Source organism: Sapajus apella, unplaced genomic scaffold, assembly GCF_009761245.1.
Source record: "Sapajus apella isolate SASKATOON/1434 unplaced genomic scaffold, GSC_monkey_1.0 scaffold69, whole genome shotgun sequence".
Taxonomy (NCBI): domain Eukaryota; kingdom Metazoa; phylum Chordata; class Mammalia; order Primates; family Cebidae; genus Sapajus; species Sapajus apella.
In genome coordinates this window covers 6,547,690-6,560,204 of record NW_022437009.1, presented here as the reverse complement: position 1 = coordinate 6,560,204, position 12,515 = coordinate 6,547,690, and the positions used below count along the sequence as shown (strand labels likewise).

General features: G+C 35.2%; 1 protein-coding gene across 2 annotated transcripts in view; it reads left to right on the top strand.

The window, feature by feature from the left end:
* MAGI3 (membrane associated guanylate kinase, WW and PDZ domain containing 3) overlaps window positions 1–12,515 on the top strand; it is a 283,654-nt gene that overhangs the window by 199,786 nt on the left and 71,353 nt on the right. The gene's annotated exons all lie outside the window — the stretch shown is intronic.

Here is a 12,515-nt window from a genome sequence, read left to right as displayed (position 1 = left end):
TTTATAGCAGCAGTAGAAATTCAATGAAAGTCTTTAATATAGGTCCCCACACATATACACACTTACTTTTTACTGCTTAAAGGAAAAATTATTTCTCTAAGAATCATCAGATAATAGCACTTATCTGTCTTATATATTATAGATTATTTTTGACAGTATAGTTTTGAACTGAGTATGGTGGTACATACCTCTAGTCCTAGCTATATGGGCATCTGAAATGGGAGGATTGCTTGAGCCTAGGAGTTTGAGATCACAGTGAGCTGTGATCATGCCACTGCACTCCAGTCTGGGCAAGAGTGTGAGACCCTGTCTTTAAAAAATAATAAACAAATTTTTAAAAAGAATAGAGTTTTGTAAATAAGTATAGAATTTATTCCATCCAAAATTGTTTGCTGTATCTTCACCTTTGCAAATGAATAAAATTTGCATTTGTTTTGTATTACTAATCAGAAAGTATGTATTAATTAGTTTTTAAAAATAAGTGGCTTAAAATGAGGTTCACAGTAGTCCTCCTTGTATTGAAGTCCAATCTATAAAAATAAATAGAATTTCCACATAGTTGTTCAGCATGATTATAATGTTAAGAGTTTTCTAGGAAGAAGCAATCAGAAAATGGAATTGTTTAAAATTCTGTCTACAACAGCATCAAAAAATGTTAGATACATTGGAATAAATCTTCTGAATGATGTGCAAGTTCTCAACACTAAAAACTACAAAACATAATTGAAAGACATTAAGGAAGAGTTAAAATAATTGACAAGAGGGTGGGCATGGTGGCTCATGCCTGTAATCACAGCCAATATGGATGTGATTGCCAAGGTGGATCACAGCCAAGGTGGATATGATCGCTTGATCACATCCCAGGGGTTCAAGACTGGCCTGATGACAGGATGAAACTCTGTCTCTACTAAAAATGCAAAAACTTGCTGGGGGTGGTAGCATGCATCTGTACTCCCAGCTACTTGGGAGGCTGAGGTGAGGGGATCGCTTGAGCCCAGGAGGTTGAGGCTGCAGTGAGCTGTGATCACACCATTGCACCTGAGCCTGGGTGACAGAGTGAGACCCTTTCTCAAAATAATGATAATAATAATAATAATAATAGACAATATATATAGTGTTCATTAGCCAAACAACCTTACAAAAAAGACAAAGTTGGAGGACATAAGGTACCAGATTTGAAAACTTATTTTAGAGCTACAGTGATAAAGACAGTTTGGTACTGACATGAGGATAGAGAAATAGATCAGTGGAAAAAAATAGAGAGTCTAAAAATCAATGCACATATATGTAGTCACTTGATTTTCAACCAAGGTGACAACTCAATTCAATGAGGAAAGGAAAGTATCTTTAACAAATGATGCCAGAGAACTACTGGATATTGATACGGAAAAATGGACCTCAACTATACCTCACTTCATACCAACAGTTAATTTCAGATGATCAAAGACTTAACTATGAAAGCTAGAACCATAAAGCTTTTGGAAAAAAATATAGTAGAGTGTCTTCATCATGTCAGAAGTGGCAAAGATTTCTTATATAGGCCACAAAAAGTATGAACCATAGAAGAAAAAATTAATATTTTTCATGTAATAGAAATTTTAAATTTCTATTCATCAAAAGACACCATTGAAAAATGAATAGACAAAGTCACAGACTTTGCAATATGTATTTGCCAAAGGAATTAAATTCAGAATCTATAAGAACTCTTTACAACTCAATAATATTGCCAAATTTTAAAATGGACAAAATATTTTAATAAACATTTCACCAAAGAAAATATACAAATAACCCATAAAACATGAAAAGATATTAAAAATTATTAGTCATTAGGTGTTTTAACAACAACAATTTAAAAAACCAGATAACTAATCTTGGGAAGGATAGGGAGAAACAGCAACCCTTGTACATTGCTGTGCCATTGGAAAATAATATAGCCACTTTGGAGAACAGTTTGGCAGTCTCTTAAAAGGTTAAATACAAATTTACTGTATGACCTAGTAATTTTACTCCTAGGTATCTACCCAAGAGGAATGAAAATAAAAGTCCTCATAAAGACTTACATGCAAATATTCATAGCAGCACTATTCATAATAGCCAAAAAGTGGAAACAACCCAATTGTCCATTAACCAATGAGTGGATAAATAAAATGTGGTATAACACCACAATGGAATACTATTCAGCAATAAAAAGGAGCAAAATACTATGTGAACAAACCTTAAAAGTGTGCTAAGTGAAGAAATTAGACATAATAGGCCAGATATTGTATGGTTCCCTTTGTATGAAATGTCCAAAATAGGCAAATCTATGGAAACTGAAAATAGGTTAGTGGTTGCTTTGGGCTACGGATAAAAATATAAATTAACTGTAAACAGCATGAGGAATCTTACTGGAGTAATGAAGACATTTTAAAACTGGATTGTGGTGATAGTTGTACAACTCAGTAAATTATTAAAAATCATTGAACTGTATACTTAAACAGATGAATTGTGTTATGTAAATTACACCTCAATAAAGTTGATTTCGAAATGGCCAGAGGACTTACGCACTTCACAAAAGAAGATAAAAAAAATAAGAACATGAAAAGTTGCTTATCATTAGTTACCACTACAGTGAGATACCAGCAACATCTACTATGAGGGCTAAAGATACCATCTATATCCTTTAGAAGGACTACAGTAAAGTATACTGGTGCTCAGCAGAAACCTCACATGCCAGAAGGGATTGGGGTCCCATCTTCAACCACCTTAAACATAGTAAGTGTCAGCCAAGAATTTTAATTCCAGCAATACTAAGTTTCATAAATGAAGGAGAAATAAAGTCTTTTTCAGACAAGTAAATGCTGAAGGAATTTAACACTTCCAGATCAGCCCTACAAGGTATGGTAAAAGGACTTCTAAATCTTGACACAAAAAGTTGATATGCACCAGAATAGAACCTCTTGAAAGCATAGAACTCACACAGCCTGTAAAACAATAGTACTCAGTGAAGAAAACAGAGTACTAGGTAATAATCAACATGATCACTGGAATAGTACCTTATATCTCAATATTAATATTGAATGTAAATGATCTAAATGCTCACTTAAAAGATAAAGATTGGCAGAATGGATAATAATTCACAAACCAAAAATCTGTTGTCTTCAAGAGATTCACCTAACACATAAGGAGTCCTACAGACTCAAGGTAAAAGATTGGAAAAAGGTATTTCACACAGATGGAAACCAAAAGTGAGCAGGAGTAGCTATTTTTATGTCAGATAAAACATATTTTAAAGCAACAACAGTTTAAAAAAAACACACAAGGTCATTATACAATGATAAAAGAATCTATTTGACAAGAAGATATTGCAATACTAAATATGTATACACCTAACTCTAGAGCCCCCAGATTCATAAACCAATTACTACTAGACCTAAGAAAAGAGATAGCAACACAATAATAGTGGGGACTCCATCACTCTACTGACAGCACTAGACAGATCATTGGGGCAGAAAATCAAGAAACACTGGACTTAAACCACACTCCGGAACAAATGAACCCAGCAGATATTTACAGAACACTCTACCCAAGAACTGCAGAATATACATTCTTCTCATCAGCACATGGAACATTCTGCAAAATAGACCATATGATAGGCCACAATACAAGTCTCAATAAATTTTTAAAAATCAAAATCATATCAAGTATCTTCTCAGACCACAGTGGAATAAAACTAGAAATCAACTCCTAAAGGAATCCTAAAAACTATACAAATGCATAGAAATTAAACAGTCTGCTTCTAAATGATTTTTGGGTTAAGAACAAAATCAAGATGGAAATGTTAAAATTATTTGAAATGAATGATAATAGTGACATCAGTTATCAAAGCATCTGAGATACAGCAAAGCAGTGCCGAAAGTGTATAGCACTAAATTGCTACATCAAAAAGTCTGAAAGATGACACATTGATAATGTCATAACTCAAGGAACTAGAGAAATAAGAGCAAACCCAAAATTAGTGGAATAAAAGAAATAGCAAAGATTAGAGCAAAATTAAATGAAATTGAAACAACAAAAACAATAGGCCAGGTACAGTGGCTCATGCCTATAATTCCAGCACTTTAGGAGGCCAAGGCAGGGGGATTGCTTGGAAGTTCAAGACCAGCCTGAGCAACATGGTAAAACCCTATCTCTACAAAAACAAAAAAAACAAAAAAAAAACACACACACACACACGCACACACACACACACACACACACACACACACACACACACACACAAATTAGCCAGGCATAGTGGTGTACACCTGTGGTCCCAACTTCTCCAGAGGCTGAGGTGGGAGGATTACTTGAGCCAGGAGGCAGAGGCTGCAGTAAGAAAAAACTGTGCCACTGCACACCAGCCTGAGAAACAAAGCAAGATTGCCTCAAATAATAAAAAAATAAAAACAAAGTTGTACATATATGTATATATATATATATATATATATATAAAATATATATACACACACACAGATATATACACATATGGGTACATAAACCCACACATACACATATACATACACAGAAGGTCAAAGAGACAAAGAGCTAGTTATTTGAAAAAGACACACAAAATCTATAGACCACTAGATTAACCAAGAAGATAAAAAATTCAAATAACTCAATTAGAAATGAAAATGGAGACATTACAACAAACACCACAGAAATACTAAAGATAATTTGAGGCTACTGTGACAACCTCTATGCACACAAACTAGAAAATCTAGAGGACTGGATAAATTCGTGGAAACATACGTACAATCAGTAATTACTGATTGAATCAGTAATTTTTTAATTGCCAACAACAACAACAACAAAAAGCCCAAGGCCAAATGGATTTACAGCCAAAGTCTACCATACATTCAAAGAAGAGTTGGTATCAATCCTATTGAAAATACTCCAAAAGATTGAGGAAGAGGGAATCCTTTCTAACTCATGCTGTGAAGCCAGTATCACCTTGATACCAAAACCAAGAAAGGACATAACAAAAAAATAAAACTACAGACCAATATCCCTGATGAACATAGAAAGACCTCAAAAGCAAATGCAACAAAAACAAAAATAAGTGGGACCTAATTAAACAAAAAAGTTTCTATACAGAAAAACAAATAATCATAAGACAAGAAATAATCATAAGACAATAATATTTCTCTAGAATGGGAGAAAATATTTGCAAACTATGCATCCAACAAAGGACCAGTATCCAGCATCTACAAGGAACTCAAACAAATCAGAAATAAATAAATAAATAAAATCCACCAAATAATGCCACCAAAAAGTAAAAAGTGGGCAAATGACATGAATGAACATATCTCAAAGGAAGATATACAAATGGTCAACAAACATGGAAAAAAATACTCAACATCACTAATCATCAGGGAAATGTAAATTTTAAAAACCTCAATGAGAAATAGGAACACTTTTACACTGTTGGTGGGAGTGTAAATTAGTTCAACCATTGTGGAAGACAATGTGGCGATTCCTCAAGGACCTAGACATAGAAATTCCATTTGACCCAGCAATCCCATTACTGGGTATATATCCAAAGGATTATAAATCGTTCTACTATAAGGACACATGCACATGAATGTTCATTGCAGCACTGTTTACAATAGCAAAGACCTGGAACCAACCCAAATGCCCATCGATGATAGACTGGACAGGGAAATTGTGGCACATAAACACCATGGAATACTGTGCAGCCATCAAAAACGATGAGTTCGTGTCCTTTGTAGAGACATGGATGAACCTGGAAACCATCATTCTCAACAAACTGACACAAGAACAGAAAATCAAACACCGCATGTTCTCACTCATAGGCAGGTGTTGAACTATGAGAACACATGGACACAGGGAGGGGAGCATCACACACTGGGGTCTGTCAGGGGGAACTAGGGGAGGGACAGCAGGGGGTGGGGAGTTGGGGAAAGATAGCATGGGGAGAAATGCCGGATATAGGTGATGGGGAGGAAGGCAGCAAATCACATTGCCATGGGTGTACCTATGCAACAATCTTGCATGTTCTTCACATGTGCCCCAAAACCTAAAATGCAATTTAAAAAAAAAAAGAGAGAGATACCATCATATTCCATCCAGAGTGGCTATTATTAAAAAGGCAAAAAACAATAGATGTTGGCATAGGTGTGGTGAAAAGAGAATGCTTATACACTGCTAATTGGCATGTAAATTAGTACAGCCTCTGTAGAAAACAGTATGGAGCTTTCTTAAATAACTAAAATTAGATCTACCATTTGATCCAGGAATCCCACTATGGGTACCTACCCAAAGAAGAAAGTCATTATATCAAAAAGACACCTGCTTATGTATGTCTATCATAGCATAATTCATAATTGCAAACATATGGAACCAATTTAAGCGCCCATCAAATTATGAATGGATAAAGAAAATGTGTATATATACACACACCATGGACTACTACTCAGCTATGAATGTCTTTTGCAGCAACTTGAATGGAGCCATTATTCTAAGTGACCCAGGAATGGAAAACCAAATATCGTATGTTCTCACTTATAAGTCAGAGCTAAGCTATGGGTACACAAAGGCAAACAGTAGTATAATAGACATTGAAGAATCAGAAGGGAGGAGAGTGGGATTGGGGGAAGGGATAAAAACTACATATTGGGTACAATGAAAACTACTTGGGTGATGATGGGTGCACTAAAGTCTCAGACTTCACCACTATACAGTTAATCCATGTAACCAAAAATCACTTATACCACAATGTAAATATACATATATATAACATGTAATATTATTTTTATATACAGTAAAATAAAATGCACTGATAATACCAAAGATTAATGAGATTTCAGAGCAACTAGCATTTTCATTTATTGTGAATGGGGTCACAAAATTAGCTGAACATTTTTTAGAACTTTTGGCAGTTTCCTATGAGGTAATATCTAAAGAGAAATGAAAACTTGTTCCCCAAAAGACTTGACTAGAATGATTATGACAGCCTTTTTCTTAATAACTCAAACCTGGAAACATTCCAAATATCTATTAAAAGGAGAATGGATAAATCATTTGTGGTATATTCTTGCAATAAAATAAAATACTACTCATCAGTAAAAAGAAAAAAGTGTTGATTAACACCCAACAACATGGACGAGTCTCAGAAACATGTTGGAAAAGAAACCAGACACAAGAGTAGGTTCTCAATTATTCATTATTTAAAGCTTGAGAACAGGCAAAACTCATATAGGTAATAGAAATCAGAAAATGACTGGGGAGAGTGGAAGTGGGGTAAGAGATAATTCTCTGGAATGCTGTATTCTCCATCTCAATTGAGGTGACAGTTACACAGGCATATGCAATGCCAAAAGCCACTTTTTATAATTCAAAAGCACTTGATTTCTCCCCGCTCCCCCACGGCAAGACAGAGTTGGCTCTGTCACCCAGGCTGGAATGCAGCGGCGCAGTCTCAACTCACTGCAGCCTCCATCTCCCAGGATCAAGCAATTCTCCTGCCTCAGCCTCCCCAGTAGCTGGGATTACAGGTCCGTGCCACCACACCCGGCCAATTTTTTTGTATTTTAGTAGAGACAGGATTTCACCATGTTGGCCAGGATGGTCTCAAATTCCTCACCTCAGGTGATCCACCTGCCTCAGCCTCCCAAAGTGCTGGGATTTCAGACATGAGCCACCGCACCTGGCCAGATTTTTTTTTTGTTTTTTCTTTTTGTCATTAAAAGAACACTTAAGAGTTGTGGATTTTATTGTTTTTAAATTACACCTCAAACTTTTTTTTTTTTTTTTGAGACGGAGTTTCTCTGTTGCCCAGGCTGGAGTTTAGTGGCATGATCTTGGCTCACTGCAGCCTTCACCTCCCAAGTCCAAGTGATTCTCATGCCTCAGCTTTCCCAGTAGCTGGGACTACAGGTGCATGCCACCAGGCCTGGCTAATTTCTGTATTTTTTGGTAGAGATGGAGGTTTCACCATGTTAGCCAGGCTGGTCTCAAACTCCTGACCTCAAGTGATCCACCCACCTCAGCCTCCCAAAGTGCTGGGATTACAAGTGTGAGCCACCATACCCAGCCCAATAAATAATTTTTAAAATAATTGTTATACCATAGTTGTCTATAAAGCTTTCAATAGTAAGTTACTTCTTGTGGTGAAATCAGCCATTCTAAAGGTAAACTAGAATATGTACTACTGTAGAATTTGACTTTTTAGATAGTAAGTATGGTATTTGTCTTCTAGAGCTTGTCTCATTTACTGGCTTCCATTCTTTTTCCTGGTCCCCAATTGTTTTAATTCAGTTTTCTGCCTTTTCTTGTATTTATTCTCATAGCTTTATCAGTTTACTGTAGCCTGCCCCATTAACAAAATCTCTAGTATAGTCTTTTGTTCTGAATTATATTTCTGTTTTATCTTGTTTTTGAATCTTTGTTTTGATTGCTCTACTAGTACTTCAAATAAACTTATTTAAAATTAAATTGACATCTTTCTCCTAACACCACCCCGTCTCTCTTTCTGTCATATAGGTACCGCCTCTTCCTCTCTTCTTGCCCTACTTCCTATTTAGTTTTCAAGTCCTGTTGCTTTTTCTTTTTTCTCTTCTTGCCAATGTATTCTTATGCAAAAGTTTCAATATATAGGAAAATGAAAAGAATCTTACAGTGAACATACATATGCCAACCACTAGGATATTACATTTAACATTTTGCTACAATTGCTTTTTCACATAATTATTCATTTATTCTTTATCTGTGCTTTTTCTTCTATATTATATGTCCCTTTCCATTCTTCCAATCACTACACACTTGGATTATTCTTAGTCTTTCTTCCTCCTGTTTTTTCTCTCTCCTTAATATATCTTTTATGCCTGTGGTTTCCAAAATGATGGTACTCAAATTATCTACTGGTACCCAGTAGAAAATATTAGAACTTCTTTTTCATCATGTTGTTACTAAAGAAAAGAAACTAAGCTTCACTACTATTTTACGTACAGATTGGTAATAGCATTTTTACTGATGCCATATGTCGGATTATCACAGACCCTAGCCAGAATGCCTTGAGGGAGGAATGGGTGTGACACCTTTGCTCTTTTTTTTTTAAGGACACTGTGAAATTTTATGGGTTGCTTGTGCCCAGTTAAGTGGATTTATAGACTAGATAAATAGTTTTTAAACTAACCTCACATAAAATGATAATGTCACTCTAAAAGATTTCTGCAAAAGTACTACTGATTGAAGATAATACAAATATGCAAACCCAGACTAATAGTAAAAAAATGATAGAGCTGATACTGTTTGTGTAGCATATATGACCATATATGAGCTTTTTTCAACTTCAAGGTAAAGTCATAAGTATTTATTTAATCACCTCCTTTAAAAACATATATTTTTGTATATGCTTTATTATATATATATTAGAAGAGGGGCAATGCCAGGTTTTTTACTGAAAAGGCTACATGATCAAAAAATCTTGGAGTTAATATGTAAACCAAATTAATATTTCCAAAACTAAGTTTCTGTCTCTCCCTTGCTGTTTATTGTCAGCAGAATAAAATCTAACTCCTTGGTTAAGTATTAAAGATTTTTTATAATCAAATCATATTCTATATTTATTTTTTAAAATATTTTCATGTCATAAATCTGACATATTTTTCATCTTTGCCATATACCCATTTCTTCTGCCAGGAACCAGTCTTGTTTCCTGTGTCTACCTGGCTCATACCTACTATCCTTCTAAGCTCCAATCTAAAGTATAATTTCTTTGTAGCCCTTTCTGTCATTCTATTGCAAGTCAGAAGCAGACGTTCTCTCCTCTGTGCTCAATAGTACCATATGACATGTCTCTCTTGTCACATTTATATTGCAGTGTAACTAGCTACCACACTCAGAGCAATTATTTTTGTCACATTCATCTATATATCCTTTTAGTAGAGACTTGAATGTTTGGAAAGAGGGAAGAGAGAGAGGGAGGGAAGGAGGAAGGGAAAAGGGAAAGAAAGGGGAAAAAGAAAAGAGCTACTCTATCCTCTGGATTATTTTGGTCACCCTTTTGAAAATACTTTTTAATCTCTATAAGGTTCTGAGGGGCCAATAAATAATAAGCATTCTTCATTACTAGTTTGTAGTCAATAGAGAAATAAGACACCAGAGACAGACAGATGAAGTCAGAATGCCAGTGGATGAATGTTAGTCCTGCATGTATATGGCCTTGCTGTTATTTTACCTTTGCAGGAGGGTGACATAAACACTTAGTCTTTGGCCTCTGTTTTCAACTACAAGCCTCCTCCCAAGGGACAGACATGGCAGAGAACAGACCAGAATACACCTCTGCAGGCAGGCTGTTAACCAAAACAGTGGGAGAACTCAAGAGTCCCTAAGCCAAGCATATTGAGTTCATTGTGTGAAACTCCCTAGTCAGATAAGACATTCTTTCTTCCTTTGGGAAGAAAGTGTGGGGGCTCAGAGAAACTGGAAATGTTCCTCCCATTCTTTATTCTCTAAGGAATTTGAAGAATTGGATGAACATTTCCCCCTAATGCTCTTTATATTAAGGTTGAACGTATGTCTTGGTTGGCCCAGGACTAACCCAGCTTATTCCTCTTGCCCCAGCATAATTATTAATAGTATCCCTTTTTATTCTCAAAAGTGGACAATACATTTTATGATTATCCTAAGTATATTTTTTCTTAAAATAGAACAATCAAAATTGCATTCAGTATTCTAGGAATGTTTGAAACTAATAAGGGCTACTCTCCCATCTACATAACCAAGTACACCTCTTTAACATTGCATATACTTCACGAGGGTTGGGGGGAGCCTACAGTGTAGAAAATTGAGTCTGTTTGTTTTGTGCTCTGCCATCCTTTACCATTTTCTCTCTACACTTTGTTTTCCCCACTCAATAGGTGGAAAATAGCCCCATAGAAGACTATTTTCAGGGTAAACTATATCTGATTCACATGAGTAGTCTCTGCAGTGCTTTGTACAAAGTAGACGCTGAAAAGAGAATAATATTTTAAATGTAGGTTTTATAGTTTAAGATATTGTTTATATTCTGCTGAACATTTAAGATCTTCTAAAAAGACCTTATAGTTTTTAAAACATGCCCTTTTCTTCCCAGTCTTCTGATATTCTGAACCCAGCTGTGTATTCAGATACAGTATAAGGACACAGCTTGAACAGCTTGGTTTAATTGATGTACATTTTGTCTTCTATTCAAATAAAATAATTAGTGTTTTGGTTAGGTAGTTGTCTTGAAAATATAACATTAGGAATCCATTTTACTCTCAACCCATCCCATTTCTCTTATGATGAAAGAAAGATTAAATTTTTGCTAAATACAGCTTACAAATGTGTTAAATGTTGACATTCTGTAGCTTAGAGAATGATAAAAGAAAATTATCAACTGAATAGTGCTCCACCATGAGAAAACAATTGTAACTCTTATATTTAAACAAGAAAAATTCTATTTTGGGAAGAGGAAAGAAGGATAAATTAATGGGATTTAGAACCACCCAGCTGCTTGATATGCCCAAAATAGTTTTGTCTTTTGAAATAGCTTTTTGGGGGAATACCTTGGCTTCGTACACAGGAAAATATGGGTAGGTTAGGTCTTTCCTATATCAAAAATAAACAAACACATTTTCTTTTGGACTAGCCCTCCCCTTAGTTTTTATACTATCTTTTTCACAAGCAAGTTTTTGTTTTAAGTCATCTATTTTTAAGGACTCTACCTTGTATTTTTCTCTTCAATTACTACAATATTCTGACTTTTGTTCCCTACCTTTTCAGGGTTACCAGTAACCTCCTGTTCTTACAGACTCTTTTTTAGCCCTTGTCTTTATGCCTGACAGCTTTACAAAGCATTTAATACTGACCATGCCCCTCCTCTTCTGTCTTCTTTTACACCATTCCCCCGATGATTCTTACTTTCTTTATCTGCTCCTTAAAATGTCAGTGTGCCTAAAATTCTGTTGTTCACCTTTTTCTGCTGTTTATCTAGGTAATCATGTCCACTGTCATAGCTTTAACTACAATGTCTCTCAAATCTTTATCTCCTTATATTTTTCTTTTGAGTAACAGGTTCCTATGGCCAAGAGCTTTTTATATTATCTCTACCAGGATGTTCTACAGATCACTCAAATTTAACACCTTCCTTTCCTGCCTTCAACGGATGATGTGTCATCCTCCCAGCTGCTTGAGCCAAAAATTGGTTGTCATCCTCACCTTTTCTTTACTCTCCTTTTTGTTGCAGTTAACTACCAAGTTCCATCAATTCTAACTTTTAAAAACCTGACATTTCTTGAGTATCCATTGGTGGTAGGCACTTTACTAGACAATTTTTATATATCATCTGTCTCTTAAAATTCCTCTAAATCCATATTAATTCCTAATTTCTATTCTCACATCCATTTTTATATTTTTTCTTTTTTTTTTTTTTTTCTTTTTTGAGACAGAGTCTCGCTCTATTGTTGTAATTTGGTGCTTGTTCATAAAATTCATTTTTCTTTGCATAC